The sequence below is a fragment of the Pongo pygmaeus genome, chromosome 13 (genome assembly GCF_028885625.2).
Source record: "Pongo pygmaeus isolate AG05252 chromosome 13, NHGRI_mPonPyg2-v2.0_pri, whole genome shotgun sequence".
NCBI lineage: Eukaryota > Metazoa > Chordata > Mammalia > Primates > Hominidae > Pongo > Pongo pygmaeus.
In genome coordinates this window covers 75796727-75814585 of record NC_072386.2, presented here as the reverse complement: position 1 = coordinate 75814585, position 17859 = coordinate 75796727, and the positions used below count along the sequence as shown (strand labels likewise).

Here is a 17859-nt window from a genome sequence, read left to right as displayed (position 1 = left end):
CTTGATCCAGAAGTTCAAATGACATAATCAACACTAGGTATTTGTCTCTATCTTTCTCCACATGTAAGGCCCAGGTCGCTACATGATGGCCATAAACAGCTTGAGGCCTATATTCTCCCAGTATGGGCTTCCTTCATGGGAAAAGAGAAGTTTTCTGTCTCAGTAGTTCCAGGGATTGTCCTATAATGGAGTCTTACTGGACTAATTGGGTCACGTGCCTCTCCCTGAACCAATTACTATAGCCTATAGAATTGGACATTGTAACAATTTCTTATGGCTGTTATAACGAATTACCCAACATGGATGGCGTAAAACAATTGAAATTTTATTCCCTCATAGTTCTGGAGGTGGAGCTGTGTTCTTCCAAAGGCTATAGCAGGGAAACCATTCCAGCTTCCCATGGCCGAAGACATCCTTGGCTTGTGGTCCCATACTCCAGTCTCTGTCCTCTGTAGTCACATTTGCCTTCTATTTTCTGTCTCAAAACTCCCATTTCCTTTCAATTATAAGGACACTTACGGTTTATTCATAGCCTACCCAGATAATCCAGGATGAGAGCCCCCTCTCATGATCCTTAAACTAATTACATACTTTGCCATATAAGATAATATTTAAAGGTTCTGGGGATTAGAGCATGGATATATCTTTGGCAGGGGGCAACTGTTCAGCTTACGACAGATATTTAGGATTAAAAAGTCAGGGAGAAATAATTCTCCAAAAAATGATGATGTTGGTACTTGAGAAAGGAAATAATAGATGCTGGAAAGCAAACACAGCAAGATATTTACAGCAAATACTTTTTAGTCTGTTCAATTCAATTTATTTCATGCAGTTTACCCTTGAACAATCTAAGGGTTAGGGACACCCCCATCTCTGCACAGTTGGAAATCTGCATTTAACTTTGATTCCCCCAAAACTTAACTACTGATAGCCTACTATTGACTGGTAGCCTTACTGATAACATAAACAGTTGATTAACACATATTTTGCATGTTATATGTATTATAAACTGTATTCTTACAATAAAGTAAGCTAGAGAAAAGAAGGCAGCATTTAAGAGCAATGAACTAGGATATCTAGCAGAAGAAATGTCTAAGCAGTAAAGCATTCAAGGTGTTGCATGGATTGTTTTGGCTGCTTACGGTAAAATTAGAGAAGAAATAAATGATTAAAAGATGAAATTTATAACTAAAAAGGAAGCAGAAAATAAAAATTTTGAAAATTTTCAGCCTGGCCAAGAGTGCAAAGGCATGTTTGGGAGAGCCTCATAAAGATGTAAGTCCTTGTGGGGATATAGTCCAGTGGACCCCTTGCTAAAGAGATTACCATGGATAGAAAGGAGTCAGGTGCTATTCATCAAGACAAGAAAGACCCCAATGGCATTTCAGAGATTTTTTAGGTTGCCCCTTCCATCACAGGCCCAGAGCAGGACCTTGAAGGCAAAGTTCCCACAGAGGTGGCCACAGGACCTCAGCATTTGCTATCTGGCACTGCCTCAAGTATCTGCTCCCCACTTTCCAGCACAGCACTCCACAGCTGTTGCAGCTGTGTGGCTCAAGTGGGCCCAGCTGTGGGTTGGGCTACTGATCTAGAGGGTGCAAGTGGTGGGCCTTGGCGGCATCCATGTGGTGCTAATTCTGAAGATGCACAGAGTTCACGAGCTGTGGGGCTATGGCAGCCTCCACCTAGATTCCAAAGAATGTCCTGGACAGCCTGGGGATCCAGGCAGAAACTTGCCATAGGGACAGAACTGCCACAGAGATTCCCCACCAGGGAAATGCCTAGTGGAGCCATGGAGGCAAAGCCATAGCAGGGAACCACCACTAGGACAATGATCAATGGAACCGTGGGGTTGGGGCTGTCCCAGAGCCCCCGGAACTGTAGAGCTACCATTGTGCAACACAGCTTGGAAGAGCTTCAGGCATGAGACTACAAACCATGAGGTCTGTGACATGACTACGCCCAGCAAAGTTATACAGATGGGGCAACCCAAGACCTTGGGGGCCCAACTCCCACCCTAGTATGCTTAGAAGGTGAGATATAGTCAAGAAAGACTATTCTGAGGCTTTGGGATTTAATGTTGTTTTTTCCCTGTTGGGTTTTGGACTTACTTGGGACCAGTTACCCCTTTATCTTACATATTTCTCCCTTTTGGAATGTGAATACCTATACTGTGCCTGTGCCACCGTTGTATTTTGGAAGTAAATAATTTGTTTTAATTTCACAGGCTCATTGCTGGAGGAATTTGTCTTAGGATGAATTGTGCCTTGTATCTTGCTCATATCTGATTTAGATGAGACTCTGGACTTTCTAGTTGGTGCTAGAGTGAAGACCTTAGGGCTGCCAGGTGCAGTGGCTCATGACTGTAGTCCCACCACTCTGGAAGGCTGAGGCAGGTGGATTGCTTGAGCCCAGGAGTTTGAGACCAGACCAGGAGTTTGGGCCACATGTCAAAACCTCATCTCTACAAAAAATACCAAAAAAATTAGCTGAGCATGATGGCATGCACCTGTAGTCCCAGTTACTCGGGAGGCTGAGGTGGGAGAATCACCTGAGCCCAGGAGGTCGAGGCTGTAGTGAGCCATGATCACACCACTGCACTCCTGCCGGGGGGACAGAGTGAAACCTTGTCTCAAAATAAATAAATAAATAAATAAATAAATAAATATTAAAGCCTTTAAGGCTATTGGGATGGAATAAATGTATTTTGTATGTGAGAAGGATATGAACTGGGGGTGGGGGGGGTGCATAGAAGCAGAATGCTATGGTTTGAATGTGTGCTCCACAAAGCACGTGTTGAAAACTGAATCTCCAGTGCAACAGTGTTGGGAGGTGGGGCCCAAAGGGAGGTGTTTAGGTCATAAACGCTCCACTCTTATAAATAAATTAATGCCAATTATAGAGGGTTTGAGGCTGCAAGTTCAATTTCACATATACCCTCTTGCCCTTCTGCATTCCACCACAGGCTGATGCAACAAGAAGGCCCTTGCAAGATGCCAGCACCTTGATATTAGACTTCCTAGCCTTCAGAACTATGAGAAATAAATTTCTTTTCTTTATAAATTACCCAGTCTGTGGAACTGTGTTATAGCAACACAAAATGGACTAAGACATTAAGGAAAGGATGCTTAACAGGCAAAACATGGATGCTTCCTTCAACCAACCACTGTAGCCCCTTGCACATTGTTTAATCAAAACCCATCCAATTGAATTTTCAGGGCCAGCAACTGATTAGCTCATTTATAAGGAATGTAAATTATGTATATAGACATATATAAAACTGCATCTTAAAATTTTCAACTTTTGTCATAAAGAATCTAACGAAAAGGACTAATTCATCTTCAATTAAAATATAGCTCATTCAGCCAGCTGCCTTAGCACCTAGACATATGGACCTGTTCCATAAAGTGTTTAAGAATCACTGAGTGAGTCGCCGACTAATTAGTTGCTGATAAATGAGAGACTAATGGAGACCCTCCTTAGAGGCAAATGATATAGAAGTTACGGTCCACCAGTCTAAGAATGCAAACTATACTAAGAGAGCTAAAATGGGCAAGAAAAGGAATTTCCTGTACCTGTCCCCGATTATGGTTATTTAAGCTCACTAGAAGATCAAAGCAAAGTGACGCAACTTAAGTCTGCAAAACCAGGGCTGACATCTGATACAGCCTCAGCTTCTGAATGCTTTGGTCTGACCCTACAACAGTTTAACAGTTGCAGATAACAAAAATATCATTTTGGAATATAGTAGAACATTCCTCTAACGGGGTCATGTATGGTCAGCTTCTAATTCAGCTAAGAGGTTTTAGCTGGTAAAGATACGGTTCCTGCAGTTAAGACGCTCCATGCTCAGGTGGCAGTAGGGTATCTTGATCACCTTTTTCAAGGTGACTCTTTGTTCTGGTTAAAATCAATTTCAGCTGTGAGCATTCCTTTAGGCGTTCATGTATTTACTTGTTTTTTTACTGTAGTGATTTCGGAGAGGCGCAGAGGAAGGAGTTTTCTTTCCCAGACACCAGAGCTAAGAATCATGAAAAGACATGATTCTAGGAAAACTGTTCTCAATCTTGGCCGTATACTGTATTAGGATTATCTGGGAAGCTCAAAACAAACAAAAGATATCAAGTTCACTTTGAACTCTGGAAGTGGGACCCTGGTACCTAAATGCTCTAAAAAGCTCCCCAAATAATTCTAATGGATGGCAGGTGCTGCCACAGTTAAGAACCATTGCTTTAGAATTTTCTAGCATGGTTTCCCTGTAGGTCATTAGTTTTGTGGCATTCTCTCCGGGAGGTACGGCCTCATAGGGCTTCTCAAACATCAGTGCGCCTGAGCGTCATCTGAGGCGCTGTTTCAAATGCAGCTGCCCAGGCTAGAAGATCACACCCGAAGGCGTCCGGGAATCTTTACTTTTTCCGTTGCTAGTAGTGGAAGGGTCACAGACCAAACACTAAGGCCTGAGCGGTGACAACCGAGGCGAGATGATGGTCAACAGAGAATGCCTCGTGGGAGAAAAAAGGCAATTTTGTGAGTATAAACCCCGCTAAAATCCTGTTTTTCGTTCGCTTCCTTCTCTGGGCAGTTTTGACCCGACGACTTTTATAAAGAAGGTAACGTGGGTGTGGTTGGCTGTTCGGGAACATTCCCTCGGGGCGGAACGTGGGATGGGGGCTCCCCCCAGGTACCCTTTCCCCACCGCCGCTTCCCCGCTCCGCGCCGCTGCTCAGGCGCCAGCTCCCGCGTCCGAAGGGGCGATGGGGTGGCCCGGGGGAAGGGGCAACGCCCAGCGGCGAGAACGGGGCGCACGCTGGCGTTCCTGCTCCCGCCGAGAGGCGGCCACCGGCCGGAGCGCGCGCACCGTGCGGCCAGGAGTCCGCGCGGCCCGGGTAGCCCCTGCATCGCCTCTCCGCGCTCGCGGCGCCGCCTCCTCCCTTCGCGCCGCCGGCGCTGCTCGGGGGCGGGGCCTTGCCGCTGCGGAGGCCGGGGACGCGGCGGCGCTGGACGTGGAGGCGCTGGGCGCACGGCGCGGTGCCGGCCGGAGCTCGAGGCCGGCGGCGGCGGCGGGAGAGCGGCCCGGGCGGCCTCTTAGCGGGGCCCCGCATCGCCGAGCGGCGGCCGGAGCCGCGAAAAGAGGTGAGTGGGCGGCGCGCGGCCCCAGGCTGCCCGAACCGTGGTCCATGGCTTCCTCCCTTCTTTGCCCAGGGCCCGTACCCCGCGCCCTGAGACTTCGCGTGGGTCCCCGGACCCTCCCTGCGGCTTGCGCCGGGGCTGCAGCCTTCGCTGGCTGCGCTCGGGGCTGCCTCCGCACCTTCCTGCACCGAGTAGCCCGCGGCTGCCCGGGCCCCTCAGCTCGCTCCCCAAGACCGGGGGCGCGGCCCCCTTGCCCTGCGATGAGGGGCCTCGCGAGGATTCCCTGCCCTGTAGTCTCAGGCGATGCGGGGCCTTTCTTTTTGTTCTGAGCTTTGTCACGCGCGTCGGCATCCAAAGTCAAAAGCGTGCACCCCCTAAGTCGCACTAGTTCCAGTTCTGCGGCGTGATTTGCACCAGGCGCAGGGGGCTGGCCGAACCGCGAGTCTCTCGGCTCCCGCCGCCTCTTCCTCTCCTCCAGCCCCAGGCGCGCTCCGGCCGCCCTGGGGTCCACGTTGCCGCTGGGCCTCGTGGCTGGTGACCCCGGAGCTTGGCGCTGGGTCTTCCCGCCGCGCGGCTAGAGCGCGGCTGCATCCCGTTCTCGTGGATGCTTGGGGTTTTCTCGCATACCTGTGTTTCCACTTTTGCCAACGTGGAGGATCCACACAACTTTGCCCTGCTGTAAAAATCATATCCCATTTAACATTTTTAATGATTTGCTTTTAAGAAACAAAATGTGAAGAATAACAATTTTGATGAAATTTTTTAGCAAAATTTAAGAATTATTATATTTGAAATACCATGATGATGCCGGACAATTTCAGATGTCCCATAGCCAGATTTGCAAAACTAAACTTGTGTGACTTTCACGGTTTTGAGGTTTTCTTTGTCTGATTTGGGGTCCCTAGGCCCTACATTATGCAAATTATTGAGGAACATTTCTAGGGCTGGATTAGTGAGATACACAATAACCTGATGAAGTATTTAGCAGCGCTTGAGTGGCTTTGTTTAGCTCATGGCCATCAGGTTGGCTCAAATCTCAGTTTCAGTATTTCTGAATTTTGGAGGGCACGGGACAATCTCTTGTCAGTTTTTGTGGGTCTCCAAAGGCATCCTAGCTTCTTCCAGTTGTGTTATAAAAGATGAAGCTAAGCTCATTACTTTCTTAATAGAAACTAGTAACTTGCTAAGACTTACTGTTTTTAGGCCAGACACTCAATTCTTAAGGTGTCAGTGAACAAAAATTGAATTGTTAGGTTGGTTAAAGAAAAGAGGTTAGCTTTTAAGATATATTTTGTTCTCCTATGGAGAGGTTATCCAATTTTCACATTTTTTTTAAAGTTGGTTTTACAGGAAAACGAAAGAAATGAGAGGAAAGGAGTGCTGAGGGTGGGGCCAGGAAATTGTGGTGACTTGGATATTAAGGGCCAGGGATACCATCTGCTTTCTAATGGCTGGTTTAGGTCCAGTTATTGATGGGAAATGAAAAGATTTTGCATTTACATTCCACCCGCTGTTGTTGTTGTTGTTGAGGGCTGGGCAGAAACAACAGTTAGGACAGCTGACCATAGCAGGCCCAGGGCTACCCGGGTTTATATATATATGGCCACCTTCCCCAGGAAGGAGGGAACTGCTACTCTTATACTGTGAAAGTGCGAGCTGGCTTTCTGCAGTGGAAGTACAGAGGGCAGAACCTGGGGAAAATGCGTCTGTGTGGATCAGTAGGAAGGATGGAGCATCACTTTAGGCAGGTGTGCTGAGAGGAGACAGGTGTCAGTTGATGGGCACTATTGGTGGGAGGGAGCTTGAAGGCAGCGTGGCCCCTGAGGTCCAGCCGCATTTCTCAAAGGACCTGGGGTGGCCATTGGGGGCGGGGGAGCGGTGTTCTGTGCCTTTGGCTTAAATTCTGCAGCATTATTGTTATTACTTGTTTTTTCTTAAAAAAAAATAAGGTTCCCTATGAAAAAAGATACATTTCTTTTTCAGTGACCTAATGTGAGAAATAACATTTGTAATTGGGATTTTTTAAAAGCACTTCTGTTTTTGTAAAACAAAACAATTTTTTAAACATTTGTAAAAAAATAGAAGGAACAGAAGGAATGGTGCTACTGTGCTTTTGCTCTCACCTTAGAAAAGGGCGAATGATATTTCACTTGCTCCCCAAAAACTGTTCTTAAAGATCATGGTGGTTTTCTGGACTTTTCAAGTTATTGATGAAGTTACATTAAAAGAGAGACTTGTCTCCAAATTTACGAAGTGTTTCTTAAATTTCCAGAGAGTCTTTCCTTTCTTTCACACAGATATTTCTCACACTTTGGGGGGGAAAAAAAAAAGTCCATGCCTTCTCAGATTTTTACATTTTGATCTTATTTTCCTTTAAAACCCTTAAGCGCTTTATTAGTAGGACTTCCCTTGCTAAGATTTTGAAGATTAGTGCCTGACAGAAAAAAGTGCATATATAAATACTATATAGTATGATTATAGTTGTTTATATTGTAATTTGCTGTCGTTTCCCAACTTTTTTGATGTTTCTCAGTAATAAACTTTTTTAACACTCTCCTGTATGTGCATTTGTTGCTTATTTATAAACTACATGTATTTGCTGTTATGGTTATATTGTATCTCAAGGCCCAATATACATATAGGGCTGGATTTGTTAACAACATTAGAGGTAGAAACCCTGTTTTAAATACTCTTTCTCTTAATTTTAAGTATTTTGGGCCTGTGTCTCATCCGATCTGATTACATCAGCATAGTTTCTACTTCATGAGGTATCTCATGCAAGGCTGACTCAGTACAGAGCTTTGCCAGCCACGGTATTTTGCTGTCCTGTGTTTGCATTTATTAGTAGAATAAACAGACCTCTGACTTGGTAGGTCTGGGGTGGGCCACAAAATTTGCATTTCTGACAAATTCCAAGGTAATGCTGATGCTGCTAATATGGGGACCACACTTTAAGAACCATTGAACTACAGCAGGAGTTGGCAACCTGTTTCTGAAAAGGACCAGATACTATTTTAGGTGTTGCAGACCCTGTGGTCCCTGTCACAGCTACTCAGCTCTGCTGTTATAGCCCAGTAGCCACAGACAATTTGTAAATGAAGGGGCATGGTTCTGTTCCAATAAAACTTTATTTATGGATACTGAAGTTTTAATTTCATGTAGTTTTCATGCGTCATGAGATATCCTTTTATTTCCAAACCAAAAAAAAAAAAAACACCTAGCTATTGAGCAGTTATCATGTGGTGTGTACTTTATTGCCATTGTAATTTTTAATCCTCACAACAAAAGGTTTTACAGATTTAAAGTCTCATATCACTGCATCCTAGAACATGGGGACAGTGGTAAGCCTACTTCCATGGACTTTTACAAGGATTGAATAAGATGCAGAGAGGGGGATTACACAACTCACCAAAATTCATGCAAATAGTAAGAAAGCTAGGATTAAAATTCCTTTTGGCCTGACCCACATCAATACTCTTTTCCTAAGCCACACTGCCTCAACAGTACCGCTAAGGAAGCACTCAAAATAACGGGTAGCTAAACTGACATCTAATATCACTTCATGGCATCCAGATTCTCCAAGGAGCACTGAACCAGGAGTCGCCTGCCAGGTCAGTCTCCATCCCTCTATCAGTAGGTCTGTGTGCGGGTTGGGGAACACTGCAAGTTTCAGCTGGTTCTCAGTTCTTCTTGGTTTTCAGCCCTGCTTGGCTCTTTTGGGTCTTCCCCACATGCGCATAATCTTCCAGGCAGCCAGGAATATGTGGAGAATTTATCTCAGCCCTTTGAAGCACTCTGTCATGAAATATTATTCTTTTAACTTTCTTCAACCATTGAAAATGTAAAAACTGGCCAGGCACATTGGCTCATGCCTGTAATCCCAGCACTTTGGGAGGCTGAGGTGGGTGGATCACTTGAAGTCAGGAGTTTGAGACCAACCTGGCCAACATGGTGAAACCCCATCTCTACTTAAAAAAAAAAAAAAAAAAAAAAAGGAAAATACAAAAATTAGCTGGGCATGGTGGCATGTGCCTGTAATCCCAGCTACCTGGGAGGTTGAGACATTCGAATCTCTTGAACCCAGGAGGCAGAGGTTACAGACAGCTGAGATTGCGCCACTGCACTCCAGCCTGGGTGACAGAGCAAGACTTCGTCTCCAAAAAAAAAAAAAAAAAAAGAAAATGTAAAAACTATTCTTAATTTGTGGGCAGTGTACAAAAATAGATGGCTGGCAGGATTGGGCCCTTGGGCTGCAGTTTGTGACTCAAGGAAAAATTGAGCTCCTACTGAGATGTATTCTTTTTTCTTTTCTTTTCTTTTTTTTTTTTTTAGACGGAGTTTTGCTTTTGTTGCCCAGGCCAGAGTGCAATGGCACTATCTCAGCTCACCGAAAACTCCGCTTCCCAGGTTCAGGTGATTCTCCTGCCTCAGCCTCCCAACTATCTGGAATTACAGGCATGCACCACCACACCTGGCTAATTTTGTATTTTTAGTAGAGACAGGGTTTCTCCATGTTGGTCAGGCTGGTCTTGAACTCCTGACCTCAGGTGATCCACCTGCCTTGGCCTCCCAAAGTGCTGGGATTACAGGCGTTAGTCACCGCGCCTGGCCCAAGATGTATTCTTTTTTCAATATTTTTTTGTAGAGACAGGGTCTCCCTGCATAACATTGCCCAATCTGTTCTCGAATTCCTGGGCTCAAGTGATCCTCCTGCCTCAGCCTCCCAAAGTGCTGGGATTACAGACGTGAGCCACCGTGCTGGCCCCAGGATATATTCTTGACGGTGGTTCAGCCTTTCTTCAGAAAATTTCAAAACAGGAAGAATTTGGTTATCTAGTTCATTTTCACTCATCCACCTCGCTTTTTGGTGTTTCCACCACCTACCACTATACATTCATTTTAAAAGTTTTAATCTTTAGACGCTGTCAGCTTCTAGCATTGGGGAAAAGATGGTGTTCATTTTGGGGAAGTGAGAGGAAGAGAGTCTGTGTATATCCTAGTAAGTTTTTAAGGCAATTTAAGCAGAACACAGTGACCTTGGTCATTTAATCCCAATGGGTTAGAAGCAGAGTTGATAAACTGTCTAAATGGTCAGATGGTAAATGTTTAATCCTCATAATACCCTATGGGCAGAGTTGGTCTGTGAGTAGGTCTGTGTCTCAACTTTTCAGTTCTACTTTGTAGACAGAAAGCAGCCATAGGCAGTATTTATGGCGGTGTACGGTAAAACTTTAAAAAAAAAAAAAAAAAAAAACAGGCCCGGATATGGCCTGTGGGCCATAGTTTGCTCACCCCTGGCTTAGAGACATTCTTGGGACAGGGTGGAATATTTCCAGGCCATCAGAAAACTTGGTGACTGATTCTTTCCCGGACTCCAGGCTGTCCTGGGGTGTGCTCAGGTCTGTTTGCTCATTGCAGTGACTTCTGAACTTCCTGCTGAGCCGCTGGGGCCATTCCTCTGAGAAGGAGTTAGAGGTGTGGCTCCACCACTGTTTGGAGAAGCCCAGTTTCTACACTGGTTGATGTTGGTCAAACATGCTAATCTGACGCGATTGCTCATGTATATTTGCTTTTCTGATTTAAAGCCCTGTATGAAAATAAGGAAATGTTAAACATAATATTTAACTAGGAGGGTCAAGGGGCTCGTGTATTTGGCATGTTGTCCATTTTCATATGCCTTTTCTTTCTTTTAAAAAAAGTAATTAGAAGGCTTTGTTGAATTTTGTCTTAAAAGCAAATAATAATTTTAACCAGTAGGTTGAATTTTTAAATTAATTAAACCAGTAGGTAAGAATATGCAGTTTTTTCCTTTTCTGATTTATCAAGTGATTTTTTTTTTTGACAGAAATCTTGCTCTGTCGCCCAGGCTGGCGTGCAGTGACGCAGTCTCAACTCACTGCAACCTCCGTCTCCTGGGTTCAAGCAATTCTCATGCCTTAGCCTCCCAAGTAGCTGGAATTACAGGTGTGTGCCACCACACCCAGATAATTTTGGGTTTTTTTTTGTTGTTGTTGTTTCTTTTTTTTTTTGAGGCATAGTCTCACTCTGTCACTCAGGCTAGAGTGCAGTGGAGCAATCTTGGCTCACAGCAACCTCTGCCTCCCAAGTTCAAGTGATTCTCCTGCCTCAGCCTCCCAAGTAGCTGGGATTACAGGCGCACACCACCATGCCTGGCTAATTGTATTTTTAGTAGAGACAGGGTTTTGATATGTTGGCCAGGCTGGCCTCAAATTCCTGACCTCAGGTGATCGCCTGCCTTGGACTCCCAAAGTGCTGGGATTACAGGCATGAGCCACTGCGCAGACCCAGCCTATCAAGTGATTTTTAATGCGAAAACACACCACTTGTTTTAATTTTGGGAAAGCCTGGACCCTCACAGAGTTTAGCTGATTTAAGTTAATCATTTTCAGTATGTTGGAAGCTTATAACCAAGTATGAGACAAACATATTCTGAAGCTTAAATGAAAATGAATATTAAATTAATGCCTCTGTTTGATGCAGTATATCACTCACCCACTTCCATCTCATCTGCAATCCATATAAATTCTAAGGTGGCAGAAGGGAGAGTGTCTGATGTATTTGACCACCATAAACTTTGCCTGTGAGTTCCTGCCGCCAGCCTTCATCAATCTTGATCATTTCTCGCCAGTGTGTGTCCCTTATCCTTCAGCAGCAAGGGTTTTTACAGTCCTGGAAGCCTGTGAGGAAGCGCCTTGCAGGCCTGAAGCCTCATTGTGTTACTTCCCTTTCTTGTGTCACTATTTACCTGGACAGCCCTGCTCCCATTGGGAGTCCAGGGCTCTCCTAAGAGTGCTGTCTAGACAGCTGCTCACCTTCCTGGCCAGCCAAGCACTGGGTGACAGTGAGGGGCTTCCAGGATTGTACGACTTCCAGGACTGTTTGAGCCTTGGCTTCCTCAAACCTTTTTCATAATATGATCCTGGTCTGGGATGTCCACAGCCTCAGTGGCAACTGTAGGTCAGCCCCAGGTAATGGCAGGTACTGCTATTTTAGTTGGTGGCAGAGTCAGGAGAAGGAAAGAGGAGGGCTGGTAGCTATAAAGTAGAATGGTTATGGAAGGAAAACATGCATCACTGTTTCCTCATAAAATGGAAAAAAGATTGAATCTAGAAATGATTTGTTTGTTGTTCATCTTTCCATCCCTAATAATTGTCAACATTTGTTGAGCAATTACTATGTGCCAAATGTAGCTCTAAGCGCTTCTCACTCAACTCGCTGAATTCTCGTAAAAACCTTGTGAGCAGGACAGTGACGCACAGGCAGGTCCTGTGTCCCCTGAGTGGTAGAGCCAGAGTCAGACATGGTTGTGGGGTTCCAGTCTTGGAGTCCTGAGTGGTGGAGCCAGTGTCAGACATGGCTGTGAGGTTCCAGTCTGTGCTCTTAATACCACCCTGAGCTGCCTGATGTGAATGCAGCACCTGACTCATGGTAGCTGCTCAATAAACTTCTTATTGGCTGTCTAAAGAAAAGAGAATATTAAATGATTATCTGTACACTTCCCTTGAAGTGAGAATCGAGTTTATTTTCTGCTTTCAAATTTATAATATACCCCACCCACTGACTTACATCTACTAGAATAACAAAAGGCCTTGCAAGGGTCACATCTAAAAGTATTTTGTCAAGCCATGTGTGGCGGCGTGTGCCTATGGTCCCAGCTACTCGGAGACTGAGGTGTGAGGATTGCTTGGGTCCAGGAGTTCAAGGCTGCAGTGAGCCATGATTGTACCACTGCACTCCAGCCTGGGAGAGAAGATTCCATCTCTTTAAAAAAAAGTATATTGTTAGAAAATTTAGTATATAACAAAGATAGTTGTTCAAAGCAGTAGGTAAAAATAGATTATTCAGTAAAGGGCCCTGGCAGAACTGGCTTGTCACTACAGGAAAAAAAAAGCTGTATTCTTTGTATTTCCTTACTTCTGCATTCTTTGTATTTCCTTACTCCTTACATCAAAAAGGAATTTTAAATGGATGAACAATTTAAATGTAAATATGAAACTGTACGTTGGGAAAAAATGTGGGTAAGTGTGTTTATAAACATAGAATACGAAATGCCCTTCTAAATATAACAACAATCGAGAAGTAATAAAGGATTGACAAGATTGGGTTATTTAAAACAACAACAGAGTGGCTGGCAAGATGGCCAAATAGGAACAGCTCTGGTCCGCAGCTGCCAGTGAGATCAACACAGAAGACAGGTGATTTCTGCATTTCCAACTGAGGTACCTGGCTCATCTCACTGGGACTGGTTAGACGGTGGGTGCAGCCCACAGAGGGTGAGCAGAAGCAGGGTGGGGCGTCACCTCATCTAGGAAGTGCAAGGGGTTGGGGAACTCCTCCCCTAGCCAAGGGAAACTATGAGGGACTGTGCCATGAGGGATGGTGCACTCTGGCCCAGATACTACGCTTTTCGGAGATCTTCGCAACCTGCAGACCAGGAGATTCCCTCAGGTGCCTACACCACCAGGGCCCTGGGTTTCAAGCACACTGGGCGGCCATTTGGGCAAACACTGAGCTAGCTGCAGGAGGTTTTTTTTTTTTTGTACCCCAGTGGCACTTGGAACACCAGGGAAACAGAATTGTTCACTCCCCTGGAAAGGAGGCTGAAACCAGGGAGCCAAGTGGTCTGACTCATTGGATTCTACCCCAATGGAGCCCAGCAAGCTAAGAAACACTGGCTTGAAATTCTTGCTGCCAGCACAGCAGTCTGAAGTTGCCCTGGGATGCTCGAGCTTGGTGGGGGGGAGGGGCATCTGCCATTACTGAGGCTGGAGTAGGTGATTTTCCTCTCACAGTGTAAAGAAAGCTGCCTGTTCGAACTGGGTAGAGCCCACTGCAGCTCGGCAAAGCCACTGTGGCCAGACTGCCTCTCTAGATTCCTCCTCTCTGAGCAGGGTATCTCTGAAAGAAAGACAGCAGCCCCAGTCTTATAGATAAAACTCCCAGCTCCCTGGGACAGAGCACCTGGGGAAAGGGGTAGATGTGGGTGCAGCTTCAGCAGACTTAAATGTTCCTGCCTGCCAGCTCTGAAGAGAGCAGCAGATCTCCCAGCACAGTGCTCAAGGTCTGCTAAGGGACAGACTACCTCTTCAAGTGGGTCCCTGACCCCTGTGCCTCCTGGCAGGGGTCTGGAGTGGACCTCCAGCAAACTACAGCAGACCTGCAGCAGAGGGGCCTGACGGTGAGAAGAACTAACAGGAATAACATCAACAAAAAGGACGTCCACACAGAAACCCCATCTGAAGTTCACCAGTATCAAAGACCAAAGGTAGATACATCCATGAAGATGAGGAAAAACCTGCACAAAAAGGCTGAAAATTCCAAAAACCGGAATGCCTCTTCTCCTCCAAAGGATCACAGCTCCTCGCCAGCAAGGGAACAAAACTGGACGGAGGATGGGTTTGATGAACTGACAGAAGTAGGCTTCAGAAGGTGGGTAATAAACTCCTCTGAGCTAAAGGAGCATGTTCTAACCCAATGCAAGGAAGCTAAGAACCTTGAAAAAAGTTTAGAGAAATTGCTAACTAGAATAACCAGTTTAGAGAAGAACATAAATGACCTGATGGAGCTGAAAAACACAGCACGAGAACTTCATGAAGCATACACAAGTATCGATAGCCAAATCGGTCAAGTGGAAGAAAGGATATCAGAAGTTGAAGATCAACTTAATGAAATAAAGAATGAAGACAAGATTAGAGAAAAAAAAGAATGAAAAGGAATGAACAAAGCCTTCAACAAATATGGGACTATGTGAAAAGAGCAAACCAATGTTTGATTGGTGTACCTGAAAGTGACGGGGAGAATGGAACCAAGTTGGAAACACGCTTCAGGATATTATCCAGGAGAACTTCCCCAACCTAGCAAGACAGGCCAACATTCAAATTCAGGAAATACAGAGAACACCACAGATACTCCTCGAGAAGAGCAACCTGAAGACACGTAATTGTCAGATTCACCAAGGTTGAAATGAAGGAAAAAATGTTAAGGGCAGCCAAAGAAAAAGGTCAGCTTACCCACAAAGGGAAGCCCATCAGACTAACAGCAGATCTCTCTGCAGAAGCCCTACAAGCCAGAAGAGAGTGGGGGCCAATATTCAACATTCTTAAAAGAATTTTCAACCCAGAATTTCATATCTAGCCAAACTAAGCTTCATAAGCGAAGGATAAGTAAAATTCTTTACAGACAAGCAAATGCTGAGAGATTTTGTCACCACCAGGACTGCCTTACAAGAGCTCCTAAAGGAAGCACTAAATATGGAAAGGAAAAACCAGTACCAGCCACTGCAAAAGCATACCAAATTGTAAAGACCATCGACACTATGAAGAAACTGCATCAACTAATGGACAAAATAACCAGCTAGCATCATAATGACAGGATCAAATTCACACATAACAATATTAACCTTAAATGTAAATGGGCTAAATGCCCCAATTAAAAGACACAGATTGGCAAATTGGATAGAGTCAAGACCCATAGGTATGCTGTATTCAGGAGACTCATCTCACATGCAGAGACACACATAGGCTCAAAATAAAGGGATGGAAGAATATTACCAAGCAAATGGAAAGCAAAAAAAAAAAAAAAAACAAAACCAGGAGTTGCAGTCCTCTGAAAAAAGACTTTAAACCAACAAAGATTTAAAAAGGGCATTACATAATGGTAAAGGAATCAATGCAAGAAGAAGAGCTAACTATCCTAAATATATATATATATACCCTTCAAAAAAACAGTGAATCCAGGAGCTGGTTTTTTGAAAAGATTAACAAAATAGATAGACTGCTAGCGAGACTAATAAAGAAGAAAAGAGAGAAGACTGAAATAGACACAATAAAAAATGGTAAAGGGGAGATCACCACTGATCCCACAGAAATACAAACTAAAATCAGAGGATACTATAAACACCTCTACACAAATAAACTAGAAAATCTAGAAGAAATGGATAAATACCTGTACACATAAACCCTCCCAAGACTAAACCAGGAAGAAGTCAAATCCCTGAATAGACCAATAACAAGTTCTGAAATTGAGGTAGTAATTAATAGCCTACCAACCAAAAAAAGCCCAGGACCAGACGGAATCACAGCCGAATTCTACCAGAGGTACAAAGAGGAGCTGGTACCATTCCTTCTGAAACTATTCCAAACAATAGAAAAAGAGAGACTCTTCCCTAACTCATTTTATGAGGCCAGCATCATCCTGATACCAAAACCTGGCCTAGACACAACAAAAAAAGAAAATTTCAGACCAATATCCCTGATGAACATCGATGTGGAAATCCTCAATAAAATACTGGCAAACCAAACCCAGCAGCTCATCAAAAAGCTTATTCACCACGATCAAGTCGGCTTCATCCCTGGGATGCAAGGCTGGTTCAACATATGCAAATCAATAAACGTAATCCATCACATAAACAGAACCAATGACAAAAACCACATGGTTCTCTCAATAGATGCAGAAAAGGCCTTCGATCAAATTCACACCTCTTCATGCTAAAAACTCTCAATAAACTAGGTATTGATGGAACGTATCAAAATAATAGCTATTTATGACAAACCCACAGCCAATATCATACTGAATGGGCAAAAGCTGGAAGCATTCCCTTTGAAAACTGCCACAAGACAAGGATCTCCTCTCTCATCGCTCCTATTCAACATGGTATTTGAAGTTCTGGCCAGGGCAATCAGGCAAGAGAAAGAAATGTATTCAAATAAGAAGAGCGGAAGTCATATTGTCTCTGTTTGCAGATGACATGATTGTATATTTAGAAAACCCCATCGTCTCAGCCTAAAATCTCCTAAAGCTGATAAGCAACTTCAGCAAAGTCTCAGGATACAAAATCAATGTGCAAAAATCACAAGCATTCCTATACACTAATAGACAAACAGCCAAATCATGAATGAGCTCCCATTCACAATTGCTACAAGGAGAATAAAATAACTAGGAGTACAACTTACAAGGGATGTGAAGGACCTCTTCAAGGAGAACTACAAACCACTGTTCAAGGAAGTGAGAGAGGACACGAACAAATGGAGAAACATTCCATGCTTATGGATTGGAAGAATCAATATTGTGAAAATGGCCTTACTGCCCAAAGTAATTTATAGATTCAATGCTATCGCCATCAAGCTACCATTGACTTTCTTCACAGAATTAAAAAAAAAAAACTTTGAATTTCATATGGAACCAAAAAAGAGCTCATATAGCCAAGACAATCCTAAGCAAAAAGACAAAGCTGGAGGCATCATGCTGCCTGACTTCAAACTGTACTACAAGGCTACAGTAACCAAAACAGCATGGTACTGGTACCAAAACAGATACATAGACCAATGGAACAGAACAGAGGGCTCAGAAAGAATGCCACACATCTACAACCATCTGATCTTTGACAAACCTGACAAAAACAAGCAATGGAGAAAGGATTCCCTATTTAATAAATGGTGTTGGGAAAACTGGCTAGCCATATGTAGAAAGCTGAAACTGGATCCCTTCCTTATACCTAATACAAAAATTAACTCAAGATGGATTAAAGACTTAAACGTAAGACCTAAAACTATAAACACCCTAGAAGAAAACCTAGGCAGTAAGTGGGCATGGGCAAAGACTTCATGACTAAAACACCAAAAGCAATGGCAACAAAAGCCAAAATAGACAAATGGGATCTAGTTAAGCTAACGAGCTTCTGCACAGCTAAAGAAACTATCATCAGAGCGA

The 17859-nt window shown here is 44.2% G+C and overlaps 1 protein-coding gene across 4 annotated transcripts in view; it reads left to right on the top strand.

Moving 5' to 3' along the window:
• The first annotated feature begins 4322 nt into the window (after window positions 1-4322).
• Window positions 4323-17859, top strand: part of GOLM1 (golgi membrane protein 1) — a 75098-nt gene continuing 61561 nt past the window's right edge. For 2 of the 4 annotated variants that reach the window (XM_054502352.2, XM_054502351.2), the window contains exon 1: window positions 4981-5133. The gene's annotated coding sequence lies outside the window, so the exon portion shown is untranslated. Of the gene's footprint in view, window positions 4528-4980; window positions 5134-17859 lie in introns of those variants that run through there. The other 2 variants (XM_063649647.1, XM_063649648.1) reach the window with 2 other exon arrangements.